This window comes from Anolis carolinensis, unplaced genomic scaffold (assembly GCF_035594765.1).
Source record: "Anolis carolinensis isolate JA03-04 unplaced genomic scaffold, rAnoCar3.1.pri scaffold_21, whole genome shotgun sequence".
Classification (NCBI taxonomy): domain Eukaryota; kingdom Metazoa; phylum Chordata; class Lepidosauria; order Squamata; family Dactyloidae; genus Anolis; species Anolis carolinensis.
The window spans coordinates 1240468-1266410 of NW_026943831.1; the positions used below are offsets into that span (position 1 = coordinate 1240468).

Here is a 25943-nt window from a genome sequence, read left to right on the forward strand (position 1 = left end):
CCTCCTAGAAAACCGCAGCTTCTATGTGGAGTTTCAGGGCCGGAAAAGCAGATGGAGGAGGCAAAAGAATGGTTTACCCCAAGGCAGCGTTCTTGCACCGACCTTATTTAACATCTTCACGAACGATCAGCCACAATCACCACTCACAAAGAGCTTTATATATGCTGATGATCTTGGCCTTACAACACAAGCGAAAGATTTTGAAACAGTTGAAAAGCAACTCACCAATGCCTTGAAAGATCTCTCCAGCTACTACAAAGAGAACCACCTGAAGCCTGACCCTTCCAAGACACAAGTGTGTGCTTTCCACCTACGTAACCGCGAAGCCAACAGGAAACTGAAAGTGACTTGGGAAGGCCAAGAGCTCGGACACTGTTTCCATCCTAAATACCTTGGTGTCACCTTAGACCGAACACTAACATATAGGAAACACGGCATGAACACCAAGCACAAAGTAGCTGCACGCAATAACATCCTGCGGAAACTGACTGGCAGCGCATGGGGAGCAGACCCACAAGTAGTAAGAACCTCAGCCCTGGCCTTGTCTTTCTCTACGGCTGAGTAGGCCTGTCCTGTCTGGCACAAGTTTGCCCATGCAAAGCAGGTGGACATAGCACTGAAGGAAACATGCAGAATCATCACGGGATGCCTTAAACCTACACCTGTTGATAAACTCTACAAGTTAGCTGGCATTGCCCCTCCTGACGTGCGACGGGAAGTTGCTGCTAACGGTGAGAGAAATAAGGTCGTAATGTAGCAGCTCTTGAATATTTTATTTAAAGACCCTAAAAATCCCTTACCTAGATGACCCTTACTCAAAAATTTTGTTTTTCCATGAAAGTGTTGACAGGACATGTTCTGCCTGACATTTGCTCTTTGCTCACAATAGAAGGTCATGCAAACTGCAGTAATGATTTGGCTGCCCGGATGATGTAAACGTAGGATGAACTATGAACGTGTCACCCGAGGATAGTGCATACGTGGAGCAAACTATGGACACTTCACCTGATGTGATGAGTAATGAGTTGTATAAGTTAAAAGGCAACTACGCATGTCCAAAAGGATTGTAATAGTCAGCAAATTCCATTGTCAGTTAGCTTTCTGCGCATGCTTCTGTAAAATTGTATAAATGGGAAAGCCACTACAGGCAAGGGGTGGCATTGCGTTTTCTGGGCATTCGCTAACATGGTCACCTGCTCTTGGCCAAAAGTAAACTATCTTGAAGACAACTTCTGCTGTCAGTCTGCTTTCTTCACCCGCGTCCAAACGAAATTCCACAACAGTCGAACATTGAGAAAGCCACCCACTGCATGACTATCACCCTCCTCCCAGTAATAATAATAATAATAATAATAAAACTTTATTTATACCCCGCCACCATCTCCCCAGTGGGGACTCGGGGCGGCTAACGTGGGGCCATGCCCAGAGCAATACAATATAATAAAACATAAAAACAGCATATCATAGCACAATTAAAAGTAATACGATAGATAATAATAAACATCACATCAAGGAATCAAGAAACAGTAAAACAAGAGCAGGCCGCAGGAACACAAAGACAAAACCCGGAGTGAGAGGGACAGAGGGGTACTCCAATGTGGACAGGGACATATGAGAGTGGGGCAGTTTAGAGGATAGATGTTCGGGGGGGAGTAACACAGAAATATATAACAGAAATTACTCACCGAAAGCACAGCGGAAGAGCCATGTTTTCAGGTCTTTCCTAAAAGCTAACAAAGTGGGAGCTTGCCTGATTTCAGTAGGCAGTGAGTTCCACAGTCGGGGGGCCACAGCAGAAAAGGCCCTCTCCCTTGTACCCACAAGGCGGGCCTGGGATAAAGACAGTGGTGATAAAAGGGCCTCCCCGGAGGATCGTAAAGATCGGGCAGGTTTATGGAGGGAGAGACGGTCACGGGGGTAGGTGGGTCCCAAACCGTTTAGGGCTTTATAGGTGATGGTCTGCACCTTGAGGGAGTGGATCTCTCCCTGTAACTTGCCCCCGTTATTAATCAGTAGACTCAAATCAAGGAAGGGCTTCATGAGAACCACCACTCCCTCCTCTTGATGTTCCTCCAGCAGCAACAAGGGTGTCCCTCTGGGCAGCTGAACCTGGCAATCCCAACTGGATGGCCCCCCACGAGGGTCTTCCTTCCTCCAGGGCAAACCACGAATGGGCCACTTGGAAGTCCCTGAACAGACTCAGAAGTAGAGTGGGCAGATCCAAAGGGAACCTGGCAAGGTGGCCCTACCTGGAGGAATCCTCCACCTTGTGTGACTGTGGAGCAGAACACACAACTCCGCATATGAAGGCTTGCCCACAATGCCCTGCCTCATGCACGGAGGAGGAGTTGCTTAAAGCTACGGACAATGCGATTGCTGTTGCCCGTTTTTGGTCTAAAACTATTTAGTTGCTTGTGATTTCCCTTTTTTTCCCCATCATTTTTAAAATGTATTTGTTATGCAGTGCTTTTGACACGAAATAAATAAAACTTATAATATTGATAATCATATTATAATGTAATACAATATTATACTAGTAATTTTTAAAATGTATTTGTTATGCAGTGCTTTTGACACGAAATAAATAAAACTTATAATATTGATAATCATATTATAATGTAATACAATATTATACTACTAATTTTTAAAATGTATTTGTTATGCAGTGCTTTTGACACGAAATAAATAAAACTTATAATATTGATAATCATATTATAATGTAATACAATATTATACTACTAATTTTTAAAATGTATTTGTTATGCAGTGCTTTTGACACGAAGTAAATAAAACGTATAATATTGATAATAGTATTATAATGTAATACAATATTATACTATTAATAATATATATGTTTATTCTATTTTCCTATTATTATATCATATTATATTTATTCTATCATTCTATTACTATATTATTATAATTATATTATTCTATTCTATTATTATGCTATTAATATATTTTATATTATTATATTACATTATTATATTAAATTATTATTCTATTATATTCCACTTTCATAGTATTCGATTATTATATTCTATTTTTCTATTATTCTATTAATATATTTTATATTATTATATTACATTATTATATTCTGTTATTCTATTATATTCCATTTTCATAGTATTCGATTATTATTATATTCTATTTTTCTATTATTCTATTAATATATTTTATATTATTATATTACATTATTATTCTATTATATTCCATGTTCATAGTATTCGAATATTATTATATTCTATTTTTCTATTATTCTATTAATATATTTTATTTTATTATTCTATTATTTTCCCATTCATGGTTCTATTTCCGTATTGATTCCTATGACATTCTCTTCCTCTGATTCCTGGGAGGAGAAAGGGCAGAAGCCCCGCCCCCCGCCTTCGGGCGCCATCTTGGGGCCGGGCGGAAGTCCAGCGAGAGCGGGAGGCCTCCGCTTCCTAGAGGGGCGGCGCCACTTCCGGGCAGTTCCTCGAGGGCGGCGGAGAGCTGAGGAGAGCGGGAGGCGGCAGGTGAGGCGGCCTCGGGCCTTCCCTCGGGCCTTCCTTTGGACTACAACTCCCAGCCTTCCCGGCCACCCTCGGGCCCCTTCCTTTCCCCCCTCAGCCGCATCAGCGAGAAAGAAAGAAAGAAAGAAAGAAAGGGGCCCGAGGGTGGCCGGGGAGGCTCGGAGGGAGCGGAAGCATTCTCTCCTGACGTTTCGCCCACCTCTGTGGCAGGCCTCCGCAGAGGCGGTGAGGTCTCTTAGGAACGAGGCCGGTGGGGCTGATTTTTATCCCCGTGGAAGGATGTCCGGGGCGGGAGGAAGGACGAACCCGTGTCTGTTCGAGGGAAGCGTGTAGAGCGCAGTTGGCCACCTTGATTAGCATTGAACAGCCTTGCAGATTCAAGGTCGGGCTGCTTCCTGCCTGGGGGAATCCTTGGGCGGGAGGGGTTAGCTGGCCCTGATTGTTTCCTGCCTGGAATAATAATAATAATAATAATAATAATAATAATAATAATAATAATAATAAGTTTATTTGTATCCCGCCTCCATCTCCCCCGAAGGGGACTCGGGGCGGCTTACAGCAAAATCAAAATACAAACAATGATAAAATATAAAACATCAGGACAAAAACAACCAATAAAAAATATACACAATAATCCCCCTGTTTTCAGAGTGTTGTTCTTTCTTTATTGTCCTGATTTTAGAGATTTTTAAATACTGGGAGCCAGGCTTGGACATGAGAGCATGACTCGGCATTTTATATGGTTTTAATCTGATTGATTGATTGATGTATGTTTTAATTGCTTATATGTCTAGAGTGTTTATATTTGGATGAGATGTGTTTTATTGTTTACCTGTGCGGCATTGAATTCTTCCCGGATTTGTAAGCCGCCTTGAGTCCCCTCCGGGGCCGAGAAAGGCCGGGTACAAATGAAGTAAGTAACTAAGTACATCAAAATAATATAATGTATATAAAGTAGTGATGATGATAATAATATAATATGAATAGTATAATAAAGTAATATGATTATAACATATATATATATATATTGGTTATAATAATAATAAATAACATGAAATAAAGGAGAGGAAGAAGGAAGAAATAAAAGGGGAAGATATATATATATATATATATATATATATATATATATATATATATATATACACATACATACATACACACACACATATATATATATATACATACATATATGTATACACACACACACACTACCTGTGCCCGGCCACGCGTTGCTGTGGTGAAGTCTGGTGGTATGGGAAATAAAGTACTGAGGAATTGGTGGTAGTTAAGGTCAAGGGTAAAGGTTTTCCCCTGACGTTAAGTCCAGTCGTGTCTGACTCAGGGGGTTGGTGCTCATCTCCATTTCTAAGCCAAAGAGCCAGCGTTGTCCTTAGACTCCTCCAAGGTCATGTGGCCATAGGCATGACTGCATGGAACGCCATTACCTTCCCGCCAGAGCGGTACCTATTGATCTACTCACATTTGCATGTTTTTGAACTTTAGGGTTGGCAGAAGCTGGGGCTAACAGTGGGGGCTCACTCCGCTCCCCCAATTTGAACCTGCAACCTTGTGGTCCACAAGTTCAGCAGCTCAGCGCTTTAACACATTGTGCCATCAGGGGATATTATTTCCTAAAGCTAGTTAATGTACAATATTTCTGATTGTTCCTTTTTTGTTTGTTTGTTGGAGGCAAGTATGAATGCTGCAATTAGGAAAATGATCAGCATGTAATGGCCTTTCAGCTTTAAAGCCTGGCTGCTCCCTCCCTGGGGGAATTTTTTGTTGGGAGGTGTTAGCTCTGTTAGCCTCTCCCATCCCAGATTGATCTCCAATGAATTTGCAGCACTTTATACTCTTATCTTGAGCTTACAACTTTTATAATGTGCACTTTACTTAGTCTAATATCATAACCTCGCTGTTTTTAATTCCATGTTTTATTAAGTGTTTTTTTATTTCTATAGGTTAATGTTTAAAATTTTTATAATTTGTGTATGTTTTTTGTTTATTGATGTATTGTATATTGTATATTGTTATTGTTTTTATCTGGTATTATCTGTAAGCCACCCCGAGTCCCCTTCGGGGGAGATGGAGGCGGGGTATAAATAAAATTATTTTATTATGACACAGCAAACAAGATAGACATGCTGGACTTCATATTATTATTATTATTATTATTATTATTATTATTATTATTATTATTATTAGCTGGCCCTGATTGTTTCCTGTCTGGAATTCCCCTGTTTTCAGAGTGCGGTCCTTTGCGATATTTTATGTGCTTCTACTGTCTGTGTAGATGAAAAAGTACCCATATGCATTGCTTGAGCACACACACTCAAAAAGAAAAAGAAAAGGCTGTGGCCCTCAGAAAACAGAGGATTTGCCAAACTTTGGTGATGGGAATACTTTGTTGGAAGGTGTTAGCTGGCTCTGACTGTTTCCTGTCTGGAATTCCCCTGTTTTCAGAGTGTTGTTCTTTATTTAGTGTTCTGATTTTAGAGATTGTATTGTTCTGTTTTATTATACCACAGTAATTTTTATATATTCTGATTTTAGTGTTTTTTTATACTTGGAGCCAGATTGTGTTCATTTTCACGGTTGACCGCAACACGATGATGATGATGATGATGATGATGATGATAGTAGTAATAATGACTTTGGTAATACACACTGCTTCACTCCCTGCTCAGCTTCCTTTCTGGAAGAATCCTTTCTTGTGAGATGTTAGCTGGCCCTGATTGTTTCCTGTGTGGAATTCCCCTGTTTTCAGAGTGTTGGTCTTTATTTACTGTCTTGGTTTTAGAGATTATATTGTTCTGTATTATTATACCACAGCAATTATTACACATTACATTTATAATCTTATATTATCTGTTTAGAACTGGATTATATGAGGCCCCTTCTACCAACTGTTTAAAATCCACACTGGACTGGATTATATGGCAGTGTGGACTCAAGATAATCCAGTTCTAAGCAGACACTGTGGATTATCTGCCTTGGCATTCTAGGTAATATAGCTGTGTGGAAGGGTCTTGAGTCTACATTGCCATATAATCCAGTTCAAATCAGATAATCTGTATTTTATAGGCAGTGTGGACCAGGCCTAAGTGCCTGTCCCCTGGGCGCCATCTTGGCTGTGGGAGTTGCTAGGATACGAAGGGGGCGGGGCCTAAAGGCAGCGGGGGCGGGGTTGAAGGCAGCAGAGCCTACCTTTCTAACTGGCAGTTAACGGGAGAAAGGCTCTTTCTCATTCTCTGTAATTTGGACTATTTTTCTAGTTTTTTTATTGAAAGACATAGACTGGATGACTATGTCTTTTGTGGCCAAATTTGGTGTGATTTGGTCCAGTAGTTTTGTTGTTTAATCTAAGGGGAAAATGCACATTTCATTTACTAGCTGTGCCCTGCCACGTGTTGCTGTGGCTTTTTGGATTTGTTTGTTCGCCAGATGGAATAGCAGTGAATAACCCTGCAGCCGCAAAGCCTGGCTGAATTGTCTCGGTGCACTGAATTGTCTCGGTGCAGGAGGTATGCATTCTGTTATTAGTCTCCTTGAGTACCATGTAATGGCCTCGCAACCTCAAAGCCTGGCTGCTTCCTCCTGGGGGAATACTTTGTTTGGAGGTGTTAGCTGGCCCTGATTGTTTCCTTTCTTGAATTCCCTTGTTTTCGGATGGTTCCCCTTTTATTTGTTGTCCTAATGGTATACATTTTATTGGTGTTTTTTTCCTGATTGTTTCCTCTGTAGAATTTCCCTGTGTTCAAAGTGTTGTTGTTTATTTAATGTCCAGGTTTGTTTTGGTTTTTAATACTGGGTCCTTTTTTATTTCATTTGCTGCCGTTTGTTGGATGGTGTTAGCTGGCCCTGTTTTCCCTGTGTTCATAGTGTTGGTTTGACTGGATTGACAATGCGCTCTACGTGGGGCTGCCTTTGAAGACGGCCCGGAAACTTCAACTAGTACAATGCTCGGCAGCTAGGTTTCTGACTGGAGCAAATTACAGGGCGCGTTCAACGCCACTGTTTAAGGAGCTCCATTGGCTGCCCTTTATTTTCCGGGCCCAATTCAAGGTGCAGGTGATCACCTACAAAGCCCTAAACGCTTTGGGACCCCCCTACCTTTGAGACCGCATCTCCCCCTACGAACCTGCACGACCTCTTCGCTCGTCGGGGGAGGCCCTCCTCTCGCTCCCACCACCTTCACAATCACGGCTGGTGGGGACGAGGGAGAGAGAGGGCCTTCTCCGTCGTGGCCCCCATCCCGGCTCTGGAACTCGCTCCCCGGGGAGATTAGGCAGGCCCCCACCCTCCTCTCCTTCCGGAGGAGCCTGAAGACTTGGCTCTTCCGAGAGGCTTTTGGTGACTGATCTCTGTATGATCGGCCTGTTGTCCATTAACAGTGAACGCCTTGCCTTCCCCAGTATGATAATGGCACTTTATAGCCATCATAGCTGAGTGGCCACCCTCCCCTGATGACATGATATATTTGCACTTTTAGCACTTTGGCCTAGATTCTTTGAACCCAATCCATGATTTTAACACTTTATCTTGTATGTGGTTTTTTATGACTTGCTTTTATTGTCTGATTGATTGGTTTTATTGTTTTGTTTTTATATTGTTCTGTTCGGGCTTGGCCCCATGTAAGCCGCCCCGAGTCCCTTCGGGGAGATGGGGCGGGGTATAATTGTTGTTGTTGTTTTCACTGTCCTGGTTGTAGATTGTTACAATATTTGCAGCGAGGTGTTGTTGTTTTCCATAGCATTTCCCTTGGTAGGAACCAGACATGCATTGTCACCTTGATGAGTATTTACTGGGCTTTTAGCCTGATAGGCTGGTTGGTTCCTGGGTGGGTGTTTTTTGTGTTTGAAGGTGTTAGCTGGCCCTGTGTGTGTCTGGTTTTGAATTTCCCTCTTTTAAGAATGTTGGAAGTAGTTTGCCTGTTTAGTATGTATTGTCCTTGTTGCTTTTAAGATGGTAGGGGCTTGAGCACTCTTGTTGTACCGTCCTGGTGTTTTGTACTGCAACTCCCATAATCCCAAATAGCCGGTTTGGGATTGTGGGAGTTGATGTCCAAATGGGGCCCATTTTGTCAGAGAACTGCTTGATTGTGCTTAAAGAAATGGCTTTGCAGCCCTTCCGTTGGCGTCTGGTCAGCAAACTGAAGCGTTTCTGGAGTAATGGCGGCGTGGCTTTTCCCCTCCCAGTTGTTTCGCCCTCCGTCCCTTCTCCTGCCTGTGTGGCTTTCCCCTTTTCCAGATTTTAAAAAACTTATTTTCTTAGAATGCAGTCAGGGACTTTGTGAAAAGGGAGGACGGGTGAGCCGGTTGGAGAAAAGCCACGCCGCCATTCCTTCAGAAACTCCTTCTTTTGCTTACCAGACTCCCACGGAAGGGCTGCGAGGCTGTTTCTTTAAGCACAATCAAGCAGTTTTCTGACGGAATGGGCCCCCATTTGGACTACCACTCCCATAGTCCCAAATAGCTGGTTGGGGATTGTGGGAGTTGTTGTTCGCTCTCCCTCCCTTCTCCCACCAGCGTTCACGCTATGTCTTTTTCGCAAAGTCCCTGACTGAATTCCAAGAAAATAAGTTTTTAAAAGCTTGCAAGGGGGAAAGCTTTCCTTCACCCTTTTTTCCTCTGCCTCGTTCACTTGCCGGATGTGGTTGTTTAGGCCTATTGTCCTCCTCCCTCTCGTTACGCAATCTCCCCGTCCCGGGGGTTGGGATGCTCGCGCACTGCTGCCTTTCATTCACGTATGTCTTCCAAGGGTGGGGGCTACTCCGCGCATGCGCACAGTGCAGTATTTGTTTTGGGTTTTTTTTGAGTGACTTCCAGTTTGAATTTTGTTTTTGTTTTGATGTCTAAACACAGCAGGGATGACCATGTCTTTTGTGGCCAAGTTTCGTGGGTTTTAGGTGTTTGGTTTCGCTGTTTATTTTAAGGCAGAAACAGTCAAAACATTTGTCCCTCTTCCTCTTCTTCCTATGCTGGGAGGGGAGGGAGTTGGGAGTTTTAGTTGCATCCTTTATTTTACAACTAGCTTGGGTACCCGAAGGTGCCCGGGTTATTTGAAAGGGCCTTGTTTGTTTTTGGATGTGAGATAATATCAGTTTGGTCATCTGTTACACTATGTCTTAGGAAAATCACAGTCTTTGCTTTGAATAAGGATGTGGGTGAATTACAATTCCCAAAAATCTTGGGTCAACCCTCCCCAGTATTCACAGTTGGCCATCTTGGGTCTGTGTGCGAAGTTTGGTTTTCTGGGTTCAGTGTTCTCTGAATACGGGTGAACTATAACTCTCTGATGCCAAGGTCAATCACCCCAAGTTGGCAGCAGTGGGTCTGTGTGCCAAGTTTGGTCCAGATGCATCATTGGTGGGGTTCAGGCGGCTCATGGAATACAGGTAAACTATAACTCCCAGAGTTAAAGGTCAATCACCCCCAAAGTCCACCAGTATTCTCAGTTGTCCGTGTGGAATTTGTGTGTCAAGTGTGTCAGATACATCATCAGATGGATTCAGTGTTCTCTGAACTATAACTCCTGGATGTCAGGGTCAATCACCCCCAAACCATCTCCAGTATGCAAATTTGGCCATGTTGGGTCTGAGTGCCAGGTTAGTTCCAGGTCCATCGTTGGTGGGGTTCAGAGTGCTCTTAGATTGCAGGTGAACTATACATCCCAGTCCCTACAACTCTTATAAATCACAATGAATTCTCCCCAAACCTCTCCAGTATGTTTAGTTAATGATCAATTCCTCTGTTTGCTGTGTGCCATAGAAAAGAATAGGAAAGGGTTAAGGGAGAGCAGTGGGCAGGGTCATGAAAAGAGAAAGGAACCCTGGGATGTGCTCGCTGTAACCTGCAATGTCCTGGGAGGGAGTGACTTGGTGGCTCCTCAGCCCTGGGAAAGGGTTAAGGGAGAGCAGTGGGCAGGGTCATGAAAAGAGAAAGGAACCCTGGGATGTGCTCGCTGTGACCTGCAATGTCCTGGGAGGGAGTGACTTGGTGGCTCCTCAGCCCTGGGAAAGGGTTAAGGGAGAGCAGTGGGCAGGGTCATGAAAAGAGAAAGGAACCCTGGGATGTGCTCGCTGTGACCTGCAATGTCCTGGGAGGGAGTGACTTGGTGGCTCCTCAGCCCTGGGAAAGGGTTAAGGGAGAGCAGTGGGCAGGGTCATGAAAAGAGAAAGGAACCCTGGGATGTGCTCGCTGTGACCTGCAATGTCCTGGGAGGGAGTGACTTGGTGGCTCCTCAGCCCTGGGAAAGGGTTAAGGGAGAGCAGTGGGCAGGGTCATGAAAAGAGAAAGGAACCCTGGGATGTGCTCGCTGTGACCTGCAATGTCCTGGGAGGGAGTGACTTGGTGGCTCCTCAGCCCTGGGAAAGGGTTAAGGGAGAGCAGTGGGCAGGGTCATGAAAAGAGAAAGGAACCCTGGGATGTGCTCGCTGTGACCTGCAATGTCCTGGGAGGGAGTGACTTGGTGGCTCCTCAGCACTGGGAAAGGGTTAAGGGAGAGCAGTGGGCAGGGTCACGAAAAGAGAAAGGAACCCTGGGATGTGCTCGCTGTGACCTGCAATGTCCTGGGAGGGAGTGACTTGGTGGCTCCTCAGCCCTGGGAAAGGGTTAAGGGAGAGCAGTGGGCAGGGTCACGAAAAGAGAAAGGAACCCTGGGATGTGCTCGCTGTGACCTGCAATGTCCTGGGAGGGAGTGACTTGGTGGCTCCTCAGCCCTGGGAAAGGGTTAAGGGAGAGCAGTGGGCAGGGTCATGAAAAGAGAAAGGAACCCTGGGATGTGCTCGCTGTGACCTGCAATGTCCTGGGAGGGAGTGACTTGGTGGCTCCTCAGCCCTGGGAAAGGGTTAAGGGAGAGCAGTGGGCAGGGTCACGAAAAGAGAAAGGAACCCTGGGATGTGCTCGCTGTGACCTGCAATGTCCTGGGAGGGAGTGACTTGGTGGCTCCTCAGCCCTGGGAAAGGGTTAAGGGAGAGCAGTGGGCAGGGTCATGAAAAGAGAAAGGAACCCTGGGATGTGCTCGCTGTGACCTGCAATGTCCTGGGAGGGAGTGACTTGGTGGCTCCTCAGCCCTGGGAAAGGGTTAAGGGAGAGCAGTGGGCAGGGTCATGAAAAGAGAAAGGAACCCTGGGATGTGCTCGCTGTGACCTGCAATGTCCTGGGAGGGAGTGACTTGGTGGCTCCTCAGCCCTGGGAAAGGGTTAAGGGAGAGCAGTGGGCAGGGTCATGAAAAGAGAAAGGAACCCTGGGATGTGCTCGCTGTGACCTGCAATGTCCTGGGAGGGAGTGACTTGGTGGCTCCTCAGCCCTGGGAAAGGGTTAAGGGAGAGCAGTGGGCAGGGTCATGAAAAGAGAAAGGAACCCTGGGATGTGCTCGCTGTGACCTGCAATGTCCTGGGAGGGAGTGACTTGGTGGCTCCTCAGCCCTGGGAAAGGGTTAAGGGAGAGCAGTGGGCAGGGTCATGAAAAGAGAAAGGAACCCTGGGATGTGCTCGCTGTGACCTGCAATGTCCTGGGAGGGAGTGACTTGGTGGCTCCTCAGCCCTGGGAAAGGGTTAAGGGAGAGGGAGTGACTTGGTGGCTCCTCAGCCCTGGGAACTGCAGCCGGCTTGTGGAGGCCGGAGGGAGGCTGGCTGTGAGAGCGGACACCCCCGTCACATACACACATACAGATGTTCACTTTTATTATGTGTATAGGTAGATGATCAAATAATAATAAATTGTTATTTGTACCTGCCACCATCTCCCCCCACAGGAGTCAGGGGGGCTCACAGGAGCACCCCAAGTGCCGCATTTAGACTACAGTACATAAGTATATACACAAATGATGGGCAACCTTTTGCGCTTAGTGTGTCAAAATTCACCAAAAAACCTAGCATGACTTGGGTGGTGTGTCACTTCGAGAAAAAAAACATAATTTCGCAATATGTATAGTTTAAATAACAAAAATATATAATTGTAATATATAACTAACTGTATTTAATAAATCATAACTATTTACTACCATTATTTCCAAGTGCAACAATCTATGGTACCTCTTGCAGTTTCCACACTGATTTTTCTCTATTCTAGTTTCTATATAGTCACGAATAATGAATAATATAATAATATAATAGTAATATTTTTTTTTCATGTCAGGAGCAACCGGAGTTGCTTCTGGAGTGAGAGAATTGGCCGTCTGCAAGGACGTTGCCCAGGGGACATTGCCCGGATGTTTTGATGTTTTTACCATCCTTGTGGGAGGCTTCTCTCATGTCCCCGCATGGAGCTGGAGCTCATAGAGGGAGCTCATGCACACTCTCCCCAGGTGGGATTCGAACCTGGCAGCTTTCAGGTCAGCAACCCAACCTTCAAGTCACTTAGTCCACTACGCCATCTGGGGGCTCCAGTAATAATATGATAATATACTACAATAACAGAATAATAATAGAGTGATTATCTATATATATAAAAGAGTGATGGCATCATGGCGACGCACAAAACAACAAATCTACAGCCCCCCCAACCTCCAAATTTGACAACAGAACCCATCATCCACGGCTCCAGTAAGATACAGCACATTTATATGACAAACACAATCACAGGACCACAAACGGCCAAAAACCGCAACAGGCGATGTGCGCCTGCGCGCACCCCCCTCATCCCTTCCCGCGCGCACACACACACCTCGCCTCAGAGCTGAGCCTGGGCTGAAGGAAGGCAGGAAGGCAGATTCCTTGGTGGGCGCGGGATGCAGGAGGCCGTGCTGGGAGGCGTGCGGGCCTCACGCCACTCTCTGCCCTCTCCCCCTCAATCTCCTCCCCCCTCAGGGCCCATGGAGGGCCCCGGTCGCCGTTCAGGCCCCCTCCTCCCACCCCTCTCCCCTCCCCTCCCCTCCCCTCCCCGCGAGGAAGGCCCCACGGAGCCCCCGCCTCACCCTCTCTCCTCCTCCTCCTCCCTTCTCGGTTCTTCTCTTCAAGGTGAGGGGGGAAGAGGGGGGCATGGCTCTGGAGCAGGCCTGGACCTCCCCTCGGGTTGTTTGGGGTGTCAACTCCCGCCCTTCCCGGCCTCAGGACCCTTCCTTTCCCCCCTCACCTGGTTAAACGGCTGATGGGGAAAAGGAAAGAGCCTCAGGCCAGGAAGGGTGGAAGTTGGCGCCCAAAACAAGTCAAGGGAAGGCCCAAGTTGGCCCAGGCTGAGCTTCCCCCTTTTCTGTTGTTGTTGTTGTTGTTGTTGTTGTTGTTGTTGTTGTTCTCGCCCACAAATTATCACAATGATAATCATTCAAGACTATAATAATAATTATTATTATAACAGAAGGCGCCTCATATAATCCACTTCTAAACAAATAATATCACATTATAAATATACACTAGAATCTCACTTATCCAACATAAACAAGCCGGCAGAACGTTGCATAAATAAATATGTTGGATAATAAGAAGGGATTCAGGAAAACCAATTACACATCGAATTAGGTAATCATTATACAAATTAAACACCAAAACATGTTATACAACAAATTTGACACAAAAAGTAGTTCCATGCGGAGTACTGCTATGTAGTAATTACTGTATTTACAAATTTACCACCAAAATATCACAATACATTAAAAACACTCACTCCAAAAACATTGACTATTAAAAGGCAGACTCCATTGCATAATCCAGAACATTACATAAACGAATGTTGGATAAGTGAGATTCTATTGTAATATGAAATAATTACTGTGGTACAATAAAACACAACAATATCATCTCAGGACAGTAAATAAAGATCAACACTCTAAAAACACAGCTATTCCATCCAGGAAACAATCAGGGCCATCTAACACCTCCCACCAAAGGATTCCCCCCTTCACACAGGAAACCACCCACGCTTTGAACCTACAAGGCCATTCCGTACTCATCACTCTCTCATCTCAGCACAGTAAATAAACAACAACAGTCTGAAAACACACAAATTCCATCCAGGAAACAATCAGGACCACCTAGCACCTCCCAACAAACGATTCTCCCCCCAAGGCATGGAAGCAGCCAGGCTTGGAAGGTACAAGGCCATTCCGTACTCATCATTCTCTCATCTCAGGACAGTAAATAAAGAGCAACACTCTGAGAACACTGGAATTCCATCCAGGAAACAATCAGGACCACCTAGCACCTCTCAACAAAGCATTCTCTCCCTCTAACACACGGAACCACCCAGGCTTTGAAACTACAAGGCCATTCCGTACTCTGGGGCCAATTTGCAATATATTAATATATATAATAATACAATACATTGTATATACATATAATACTGCTAATATTATTATAATACACTACAATATAATACTAATGACAATACTATATATATATATATATATATATATATATATATATATATATATATATTACTACTAATATTGTGAAATAGTCGGATACTATTATATGTTATAGCGTAATATCCTATCATATGTCTTTAATATAATAAATGAATAAATAATATTGTCTAATTTTTGTTGACGATCACAACAAAAAGAAAACCCAATGTAGATTGACCAACACCACTAAAAAAAAGCCACAGCAACGCGTGGCCGGGCACAGCTAGTAAATATATAAATGTAATGTGCATAATTCCTATGGAGTAAAAAACAAAACCACTGGATGAAATCACACCAAATTTGGCCACAAAAGACATAGTCATCCAATCAATCTGAATGCGGCAACGTGTCAGAAAAAATGACTAGGCATGTCAGTGCTGACACGTGTGTCATAGGTTGGCCATCATGGATATAGACAGTGACATAAGTATAAAAAAACCACAACACACATAAAATCCCAGCTAATAAAACTGTAAATATTCCTAAGAAGCAGTCGTACCTGCGAGTAAAGCTGTCTGTCTGCAGTCACCGTCCAAGTGCGAAGTTTCATAATCGGTGGTTCTCCAAGCTGACCATCAATTACTCAGGATCCAAGGCCTGTCTAAAGAGCCATGGTTTTAAACTCGCCCAAAAGGCTTGGAGGGTGCGGGCAAGTCTCATTCCTTTAGGGAGGGAATTCCAGAGTTGGGGGCCACCACCGAGAAGGAAGCCCCCCCCTCTCGTCCCTCCAGGCGGGACGGGGAGGGGCCTCTCCTGCCGCTCTCCAAGCCGACGCCTGTTCACAGAAGGAGAGGCGTCTCCGAGGCAGGTGGCACCCAGAGCTTATAGGGCTCTATAGGAAGTCGCCTGCGCTTTGAATTTTGCCCAGTCAGACACTCAGGGGCAGCCAGTGGAGCTGCTTCAGCAGGGACACGGTGCGCTCCCTCAAGCTCGCCCTGGTCAATAGTCTGGCCGCCGACCTTTGCACTTGCTGTTCTGCAGTGGCTCCGGTCCTTCCTGGAGGGTCGGTCCCAGATGGTGTCCTTGGGGGACGCCTGCTCGGCCCCTCAACCGTTGACTTGTGGGGTCCCGCAGGGGTCAGTACTGTCCCCCATGTTGTTCAACATCTACATGAAGCCGCTGGGAGAGATCATCTGGAGTTTCGGGGTGAGGTGTCATCTGTACGCAGATGATGTCCAGCTCTGTCACTCCTTTCCACCTGTCACTCAGGAGGCTGTCCAGGTCCTGAACCGGTGTCTGGCCGCTGTGTCGGACTGGATGAGGGTGAACAAATTGAAACTGAATCCAGACAAGACAGAGGTCCTCCTGGTCAGTCGGAAGGCTGAACAGGGAATAGGGTTACAGCCTGTGCTGGACGGGGTCTGTCACGACCCCGGCTACAGAGCACCAATAACCATACGCAGAGGCCAGATTCTAACTAATATCTTTATTAAGGAAATATATAAGGTTAATAAAAACAAATGTAAAAGTTAGTTCAGAAGCGGACCTTTCAGGAAAGGTCAAAATTAGTCCAAAAAGCAATGTCCAATAAGAAATATTATGGTCCAAAGTTGTAATCCAATAACCGAAACACTCACTTTGCCAGGCAAAGTGAGGGGAGATGACAAGGTCCCTTAGTCCATAAACTTGAGCAAGGCTAGGAAATAACTTGATACTTGAAACAAGGCTTAAAACGTGGAACAAGGTAACTAGGAACAAGAACAAGGTCCGTGGAATAACTTGGTAAAATCCGTGGAACAAGGCAAGGATTGGTCCTGGGAAACAAGGCAAAGTCCGTAGATAAACAAAGGCTGGGAAGCAAGGCGAAGGCTGGATAGCAAGGCAAGGCTTGAGCAGGAGCGAGGCTTGAATCGGAGCGCGCTGTCCAGACACAACTCGCTCCGTAGGCTGACGAATTGACTCCGCGAAGTTACTACGCGGGTAAAACACCTATATAGAGTCTAACTTTCCCACCGAAGCAGTTCTCTGGGAATCAGAAACGAAAGCTAAACTCTGAGACCAGATGTTAAACTCCTTAAAGATTCTCACGAGAAGCAGTCTTAATTGGCTACATTCTTAGCTGCAATTCTCGCACTCCTGCGCGAAGCTGATTCCAAACTTCTCTGTTGTTTACAAAACTCCCGGCGCAAGAACACGGGAGAAGTAGGCTCTGGGCTTGTTTGACATACTTCTGGGAGACAACTTTCTTGCAGGTGCAAGGTTCCCAGATCTGCCTGGGAAAGATCTGGCTGAGAGGAATCCAGTTCAGACTGGGAAGGTAAAAAACCCAAGTTTTCATCTTCATCAGGAATTACAATGTCCTGAGCAGGACTACAAGGCCCATGGGTCATCACACTATCCCCCTCCTCAAGGCCCCTCCCAAACTGGGGCCCTCTCCCCGAGGCGCGAGGTCGCGGCTTGGCGGGATAGGTCTGATGAAAGCGACGGGTTAGCTCAGGAGCATGGACTGTGGAGGCGTCTTCCCAAGAGCGTTCCTCAGGGCCAAAACCCACCCAGTCAATGAGATATTGTAGGCGGCGGCGGTGAAAGCGAGAATCCAAAATGTCCTCAACCTCGAACTCCTCCTCCCCATTCATCAAAACAGGAGGGGGGGCCGGTTGGTCTGTATCAGGACGCACACCATCCGCCGGAAGGAGCAGGGAACGGTGAAACACTGGGTGAATGCGCATTGAACGCGGAAGTTGGAGTTTGAAAGTCACGGGGTTTAATTGCGCCACCACTGGATAGGGGCCAATGAAACGGGCATCTAACTTCCGGCAAGGGCGGTGGGAGGGCAGAAAGCGAGTGGACAGAAAAACCCGATCTCCTACCTTGATTTCGGGGCCCGGCTGGCGGTGTTTGTCAGCGTGGTGTTTATAGTCCTCCTTGGCTTGGTCCAGTTGCTGGAGCAAAAGTTGTTGCACCGCTGTGAGTTCCTGCAGCCAATCCTCTGCTGCGGGAACTTCTGAAGTTTCAATGACAGGGGGAAAGAAACGTGGATGGAAGCCGTAGTTTGCAAAGAACGGCGTTTCTTTTGTAGAAGCTTGAACTCCATTGTTGTAGGCAAACTCAGACAGTGGTAACAGAGAAGCCCAATTGTCCTGTTGGTAGTTTACATAACAGCGAAGATACTGCTCCAAAGTGGCATTGGTGCGCTCCGTTTGCCCATCTGTTTGGGGATGATGAGCTGAAGATAAGCGAGAGTCTATGCCCAATAGTTTTTGTAGCGCCTTCCAAAAACGAGAGGTGAATTGAGATCCACGGTCTGTGACTAAACTCTTGGGCAATCCATGTAGTCTGAAAACATGTTGAAGGAATAGATCCGCAGTCTCTTTGGCCGTGGGGAGGCCTTCGCAGGGAATGAAATGGGCTAACTTGGTGAAAAGGTCCACCACCACTAAGATCGTGGTGAATCCACAGGAAGGTGGTAGGTCAGTGATGAAATCCGCAGAAATTATTTCCCATGGGCGAGATGGGGTAGGAAGGGGGTGTAAAAGTCCTGAGGGCTTCTCCCTTCTTATCTTGGAGCGCTGGCATACTGGGCAGGTGTTGACATATTTTTCCACATCCTTGCGGATCTTGGGCCACCAAAAATCCCTTAGGATCAGATGCATGGTTTTAAATAGTCCGAAGTGTCCTGCTGGTTTGCAATCATGACACAGACGAAGCGCTTTTTCCCTGCCCGGTCCGGGTGGGATATAAACATGATTTCTATAGCAAAGCAGCCCATCCTTAAGCGAAAAGGGAAAATGCAGACCTTGGCGAAGTTGGTCCTGCGCCCAGGCATCTGCTTGCTGACTAGCCCTGATTTCTTGAGCACAGAGGGGTCCTGGAGTAGAGGAAGTTGAACCAATGGGAATGGATTTGGTGTTCCCCACTGTGAGCGTGGCAAAGTTCCCGGGTTGTAATAGTTGGGATTCAAAGGTCTCCTTGCGTCCTGCAGCGTATTCCGGTTTACGTGACAGGGCGTCTGCTTGCTTGGTCTGGGCTGGGGTCACATAATGAATCTGGAAGTCGAAACGTTCGAAGAATAAAGCCCAACGTTGCTGCCTCTGATTTAGTTTGCGGGCAGTTCTTAGATGTTCTAGATTACGATGATCAGTGTGGACTTCAATGGGAAATTTGGCCCCTTCTAGCCAATGTCTCCAAGTTTCAAAGGCTGCCTTTATGGCCAGTAGTTCTTTTTCCCAAATGGTGTAATTCCTCTCTGGTGTGGTTAGTTGACGAGAGTAAAAGGCACAGGGATGGAGGTGATCTCCCACCGGTTGTAAGAGTACAGCCCCAATTGCCACATCAGAGGCGTCCGCTTGCACAACAAAAGGGGTTCCAGGATTTGGGTGCTGTAGAATTGGCTGGGAGGTGAATAGTTTCTTTAGTTGCTGGAACCCTTTCTCTGCTTGATCAGTCCAGCGGAAAGGCTGCTTTCCACGGATGCAGCTAGTGATGGGGTCGGACCAGCGGGCAAAATCTGGAATGAACTTGCGGTAATAGTTCGCGAACCCCAAGAAACGCTGCACCTCTTTCTTGTTAGTTGGCGCCCGCCATTCCAATACTGCTGAAACCTTGGCTGGATCCATGGAAAGCCCTAGAGGCGAGATGCGGTAACCAAGGAAATCTACCTCTTGTAGATCAAAGGCGCATTTTTCCAGCTTGGCATAAAGTCCATGATCCCGCAGTCGTTGTAACACCATTTTGACGTGGTTCTCATGTTCTGATTGTGATCTAGAAAACACCAAAAAATCGTCCAGGTAGATTATCAAGAACCTGTCTAGATAGTCCTGAAAAATGTCATTGACAAAATGCTGGAACGTTGCGGGAGCTCCGCATAAACCGAAATTCATAACTCGGGACTCGAATAATCCGAATTTGGTCTGGAAGGCGGTCTTCCACTCGTCCCCTTCCCTGATGCGAACTAAGTTGTAAGCCCCCCGAAGATCCAGCTTGGTGTAAACCTTGGCTCCTCGAAGCCGATCCAGTAGATCCGAGATTAAGGGCAGGGGATAGCTGTTCCGCTTGGTGATATTGTTCAATGCTCTGTAGTCCACCACCAAGCGTAGTTCCCCTGACTTCTTCTTCACAAACATCACTGGGGAGGCGGCTGGGGATTGAGAGGGTCTGATGAATCCCTTGCGAAGGTTTGTCTCTATGAATTCCCTGAGAGCTTCTTGCTCTGGTTCAGTCAGGGAGTAGAGATGCCCTCACGGGATCGGGGCCCCCTCCACCAAGTCAATGGCACAGTCATAAGGTCTATGTGGGGGTAATTTTTCGGCTTCTTTCTCATTGAATACATCCCAATACTCGGAGTACTTCTTTGGCAAGGTGATGATGGGCTCGGTGTCTGTGGCATGGCAGACCTTGGCTACGAGGCAATGGTTTTGGCAGTACGGTGAAGCAAACTGCAGTTCTCTGTTGGACCAGGAGATGTTAGGGTCGTGGAGAGTCAGCCATGGAATTCCCAAAATCACAGGGAAATGGGGAACCTCGGTAACAAAGAAGGAAATCTCTTCCATATGTTCCCTTATCCACATCCTGGTGGGTTCCGACCACTGACTTACGGGGCCCGTCTTGAGGGGGCGGCCGTCTATGGCTTGCACCACACGGGCATTCTTGAAATCATGATATTGTAATCCCAGAGAGTCGGCATACTCTCTATCAATGAAATTGTTGGTAGCTCCAGAGTCTATCATGGCGTGGATCATGACGGGTCCCCTTTTTGCTGACCATAATGTGACCACGAGAAGGAACAGGACCCCGGTTGGCGGCTCTTGAATGGATTTTTTGACCGGGTTGGCGAGCCTCTCTACACCCGGTCGTTGGCTTCCCCCGCCGGCTGTGTGCCAGTCGGCTCAGACGCCTTCGTCTCCGTGGAGGACGCCGCCGCAAGACGGGCGGCAGGCTTCCCTTTGGCTGGGCACTCTCTGGCGAAGTGGCCCCCGTTCCCGCAGTACCAACAGAGGTTTAAGCGTTGACGACGGGCCTTCTCGGCGGCATCTAGTCTGGGACGCACATTGCCCAACTGCATCGGCACCTCCTCGCCTCCTCTGGGGTATGGGGTTGGCGGTGGGGGTCTCCACACTGGACGTGGCTGAACGCTGGCGGGAGCGGGGGGTTTTGCCCCGGCTCTACTGCCCTGGCCTCGAACCCACTGTTTCCTGTTGGCAATCATGACTTCAGCCCGTAAACATTGATCAATGAGTGCCTCGAGGGTCTGGGGAGGATCCACCTTGGAGATTTCTTCCAGCATTTCAATGTTGAGACCCTCCCGGAATTGTCCTCTGAGGGCTACATCGTTCCAGCCGGTGTTGTGGGCCAGCACTCGGAACTCGGCTATATACTGAGACATAGGTCTGTCTCCTTGGAAAAGGCGACGGAGTTTGTGACCGGCTGCCTCCAAATTGTCCTCGATTCCCCAAGTCTCCTTGAGGTGGTCCAAGAAGTGTTGCGCTGATCTTAGGTGTGGAGAGGCTTGGTCGAACAGTGCCGTCGCCCAATTGGCCGCTGGCCCGTCTAGAAGACTGTAAACCCACGCCACTTTGATGTCTTCTTGGGGAAACTCGGCATCACGGGCCTCTAGATAAGCTTGACATTGGCGACGGAAAACATGAACCTTAGAAGCTTCTCCAGTAAACTTGGTAGGCAACGCCATGGCCGGGAGGCGGATTCCGCGCTCCCGCAAGCCCTTTATTTCTCCATCCTGGGCGTTGAGTCTGTCGCGGATGCGATCCACTTCGTCCTTGCTGATGGTGTAGCTCAGTGGCTGCCCACCGGGCACGGTTCCGGTAGACATTCTGGCCGAGGTTAATTGGTGCTTAGGGCGGCGGAGTCAAACTGTCACGACCCCGGCTACAGAGCACCAATAACCATACGCAGAGGCCAGATTCTAACTAATATCTTTATTAAGGAAATATATAAGGTTAATAAAAACAAATGTAAAAGTTAGTTCAGAAGCGGACCTTTCAGGAAAGGTCAAAATTAGTCCAAAAAGCAATGTCCAATAAGAAATATTATGGTCCAAAGTTGTAATCCAATAACCGAAACACTCACTTTGCCAGGCAAAGTGAGGGGAGATGACAAGGTCCCTTAGTCCATAAACTTGAGCAAGGCTAGGAAATAACTTGATACTTGAAACAAGGCTTAAAACGTGGAACAAGGTAACTAGGAACAAGAACAAGGTCCGTGGAATAACTTGGTAAAATCCGTGGAACAAGGCAAGGATTGGTCCTGGGAAACAAGGCAAAGTCCGTAGATAAACAAAGGCTGGGAAGCAAGGCGAAGGCTGGATAGCAAGGCAAGGCTTGAGCAGGAGCGAGGCTTGAATCGGAGCGCGCTGTCCAGACACAACTCGCTCCGTAGGCTGACGAATTGACTCCGCGAAGTTACTACGCGGGTAAAACACCTATATAGAGTCTAACTTTCCCACCGAAGCAGTTCTCTGGGAATCAGAAACGAAAGCTAAACTCTGAGACCAGATGTTAAACTCCTTAAAGATTCTCACGAGAAGCAGTCTTAATTGGCTACATTCTTAGCTGCAATTCTCGCACTCCTGCGCGAAGCTGATTCCAAACTTCTCTGTTGTTTACAAAACTCCCGGCGCAAGAACACGGGAGAAGTAGGCTCTGGGCTTGTTTGACATACTTCTGGGAGACAACTTTCTTGCAGGTGCAAGGTTCCCAGATCTGCCTGGGAAAGATCTGGCTGAGAGGAATCCAGTTCAGACTGGGAAGGTAAAAAACCCAAGTTTTCATCTTCATCAGGAATTACAATGTCCTGAGCAGGACTACAAGGCCCATGGGTCATCACACTATCCCCCTCCTCAAGGCCCCTCCCAAACTGGGGCCCTCTCCCCGAGGCGCGAGGTCGCGGCTTGGCGGGATAGGTCTGATGAAAGCGACGGGTTAGCTCAGGAGCATGGACTGTGGAGGCGTCTTCCCAAGAGCGTTCCTCAGGGCCAAAACCCACCCAGTCAATGAGATATTGTAGGCGGCGGCGGTGAAAGCGAGAATCCAAAATGTCCTCAACCTCGAACTCCTCCTCCCCATTCATCAAAACAGGAGGGGGGGCCGGTTGGTCTGTATCAGGACGCACACCATCCGCCGGAAGGAGCAGGGAACGGTGAAACACTGGGTGAATGCGCATTGAACGCGGAAGTTGGAGTTTGAAAGTCACGGGGTTTAATTGCGCCACCACTGGATAGGGGCCAATGAAACGGGCATCTAACTTCCGGCAAGGGCGGTGGGAGGGCAGAAAGCGAGTGGACAGAAAAACCCGATCTCCTACCTTGATTTCGGGGCCCGGCTGGCGGTGTTTGTCAGCGTGGTGTTTATAGTCCTCCTTGGCTTGGTCCAGTTGCTGGAGCAAAAGTTGTTGCACCGCTGTGAGTTCCTGCAGCCAATCCTCTGCTGCGGGAACTTCTGAAGTTTCAATGACAGGGGGAAAGAAACGTGGATGGAAGCCGTAGTTTGCAAAGAACGGCGTTTCTTTTGTAGAAGCTTGAACTCCATTGTTGTAGGCAAACTCAGACAGTGGTAACAGAGAAGCCCAATTGTCCTGTTGGTAGTTTACATAACAGCGAAGATACTGCTCCAAAGTGGCATTGGTGCGCTCCGTTTGCCCATCTGTTTGGGGATGATGAGCTGAAGATAAGCGAGAGTCTATGCCCAATAGTTTTTGTAGCGCCTTCCAAAAACGAGAGGTGAATTGAGATCCACGGTCTGTGACTAAACTCTTGGGCAATCCATGTAGTCTGAAAACATGTTGAAGGAATAGATCCGCAGTCTCTTTGGCCGTGGGGAGGCCTTCGCAGGGAATGAAATGGGCTAACTTGGTGAAAAGGTCCACCACCACTAAGATCGTGGTGAATCCACAGGAAGGTGGTAGGTCAGTGATGAAATCCGCAGAAATTATTTCCCATGGGCGAGATGGGGTAGGAAGGGGGTGTAAAAGTCCTGAGGGCTTCTCCCTTCTTATCTTGGAGCGCTGGCATACTGGGCAGGTGTTGACATATTTTTCCACATCCTTGCGGATCTTGGGCCACCAAAAATCCCTTAGGATCAGATGCATGGTTTTAAATAGTCCGAAGTGTCCTGCTGGTTTGCAATCATGACACAGACGAAGCGCTTTTTCCCTGCCCGGTCCGGGTGGGATATAAACATGATTTCTATAGCAAAGCAGCCCATCCTTAAGCGAAAAGGGAAAATGCAGACCTTGGCGAAGTTGGTCCTGCGCCCAGGCATCTGCTTGCTGACTAGCCCTGATTTCTTGAGCACAGAGGGGTCCTGGAGTAGAGGAAGTTGAACCAATGGGAATGGATTTGGTGTTCCCCACTGTGAGCGTGGCAAAGTTCCCGGGTTGTAATAGTTGGGATTCAAAGGTCTCCTTGCGTCCTGCAGCGTATTCCGGTTTACGTGACAGGGCGTCTGCTTGCTTGGTCTGGGCTGGGGTCACATAATGAATCTGGAAGTCGAAACGTTCGAAGAATAAAGCCCAACGTTGCTGCCTCTGATTTAGTTTGCGGGCAGTTCTTAGATGTTCTAGATTACGATGATCAGTGTGGACTTCAATGGGAAATTTGGCCCCTTCTAGCCAATGTCTCCAAGTTTCAAAGGCTGCCTTTATGGCCAGTAGTTCTTTTTCCCAAATGGTGTAATTCCTCTCTGGTGTGGTTAGTTGACGAGAGTAAAAGGCACAGGGATGGAGGTGATCTCCCACCGGTTGTAAGAGTACAGCCCCAATTGCCACATCAGAGGCGTCCGCTTGCACAACAAAAGGGGTTCCAGGATTTGGGTGCTGTAGAATTGGCTGGGAGGTGAATAGTTTCTTTAGTTGCTGGAACCCTTTCTCTGCTTGATCAGTCCAGCGGAAAGGCTGCTTTCCACGGATGCAGCTAGTGATGGGGTCGGACCAGCGGGCAAAATCTGGAATGAACTTGCGGTAATAGTTCGCGAACCCCAAGAAACGCTGCACCTCTTTCTTGTTAGTTGGCGCCCGCCATTCCAATACTGCTGAAACCTTGGCTGGATCCATGGAAAGCCCTAGAGGCGAGATGCGGTAACCAAGGAAATCTACCTCTTGTAGATCAAAGGCGCATTTTTCCAGCTTGGCATAAAGTCCATGATCCCGCAGTCGTTGTAACACCATTTTGACGTGGTTCTCATGTTCTGATTGTGATCTAGAAAACACCAAAAAATCGTCCAGGTAGATTATCAAGAACCTGTCTAGATAGTCCTGAAAAATGTCATTGACAAAATGCTGGAACGTTGCGGGAGCTCCGCATAAACCGAAATTCATAACTCGGGACTCGAATAATCCGAATTTGGTCTGGAAGGCGGTCTTCCACTCGTCCCCTTCCCTGATGCGAACTAAGTTGTAAGCCCCCCGAAGATCCAGCTTGGTGTAAACCTTGGCTCCTCGAAGCCGATCCAGTAGATCCGAGATTAAGGGCAGGGGATAGCTGTTCCGCTTGGTGATATTGTTCAATGCTCTGTAGTCCACCACCAAGCGTAGTTCCCCTGACTTCTTCTTCACAAACATCACTGGGGAGGCGGCTGGGGATTGAGAGGGTCTGATGAATCCCTTGCGAAGGTTTGTCTCTATGAATTCCCTGAGAGCTTCTTGCTCTGGTTCAGTCAGGGAGTAGAGATGCCCTCACGGGATCGGGGCCCCCTCCACCAAGTCAATGGCACAGTCATAAGGTCTATGTGGGGGTAATTTTTCGGCTTCTTTCTCATTGAATACATCCCAATACTCGGAGTACTTCTTTGGCAAGGTGATGATGGGCTCGGTGTCTGTGGCATGGCAGACCTTGGCTACGAGGCAATGGTTTTGGCAGTACGGTGAAGCAAACTGCAGTTCTCTGTTGGACCAGGAGATGTTAGGGTCGTGGAGAGTCAGCCATGGAATTCCCAAAATCACAGGGAAATGGGGAACCTCGGTAACAAAGAAGGAAATCTCTTCCATATGTTCCCTTATCCACATCCTGGTGGGTTCCGACCACTGACTTACGGGGCCCGTCTTGAGGGGGCGGCCGTCTATGGCTTGCACCACACGGGCATTCTTGAAATCATGATATTGTAATCCCAGAGAGTCGGCATACTCTCTATCAATGAA

The 25943-nt window shown here is 47.2% G+C and overlaps 1 protein-coding gene across 2 annotated transcripts in view; it reads left to right on the forward strand.

The window, feature by feature from the left end:
* LOC100559028 (zinc finger protein 239-like) overlaps positions 1-25943 on the forward strand; it is a 169422-nt gene that overhangs the window by 134406 nt on the left and 9073 nt on the right. Inside the window, exon 1 of one of the 2 annotated variants that reach the window (XM_062966457.1) lies at positions 3342-3518. The exons of the other annotated variant lie outside the window; for it this stretch is intronic. The gene's annotated coding sequence lies outside the window, so the exon portion shown is untranslated. Of the gene's footprint in view, positions 1-3341; positions 3519-25943 lie in introns of those variants that run through there. 2 annotated transcript variants of the gene reach the window in all.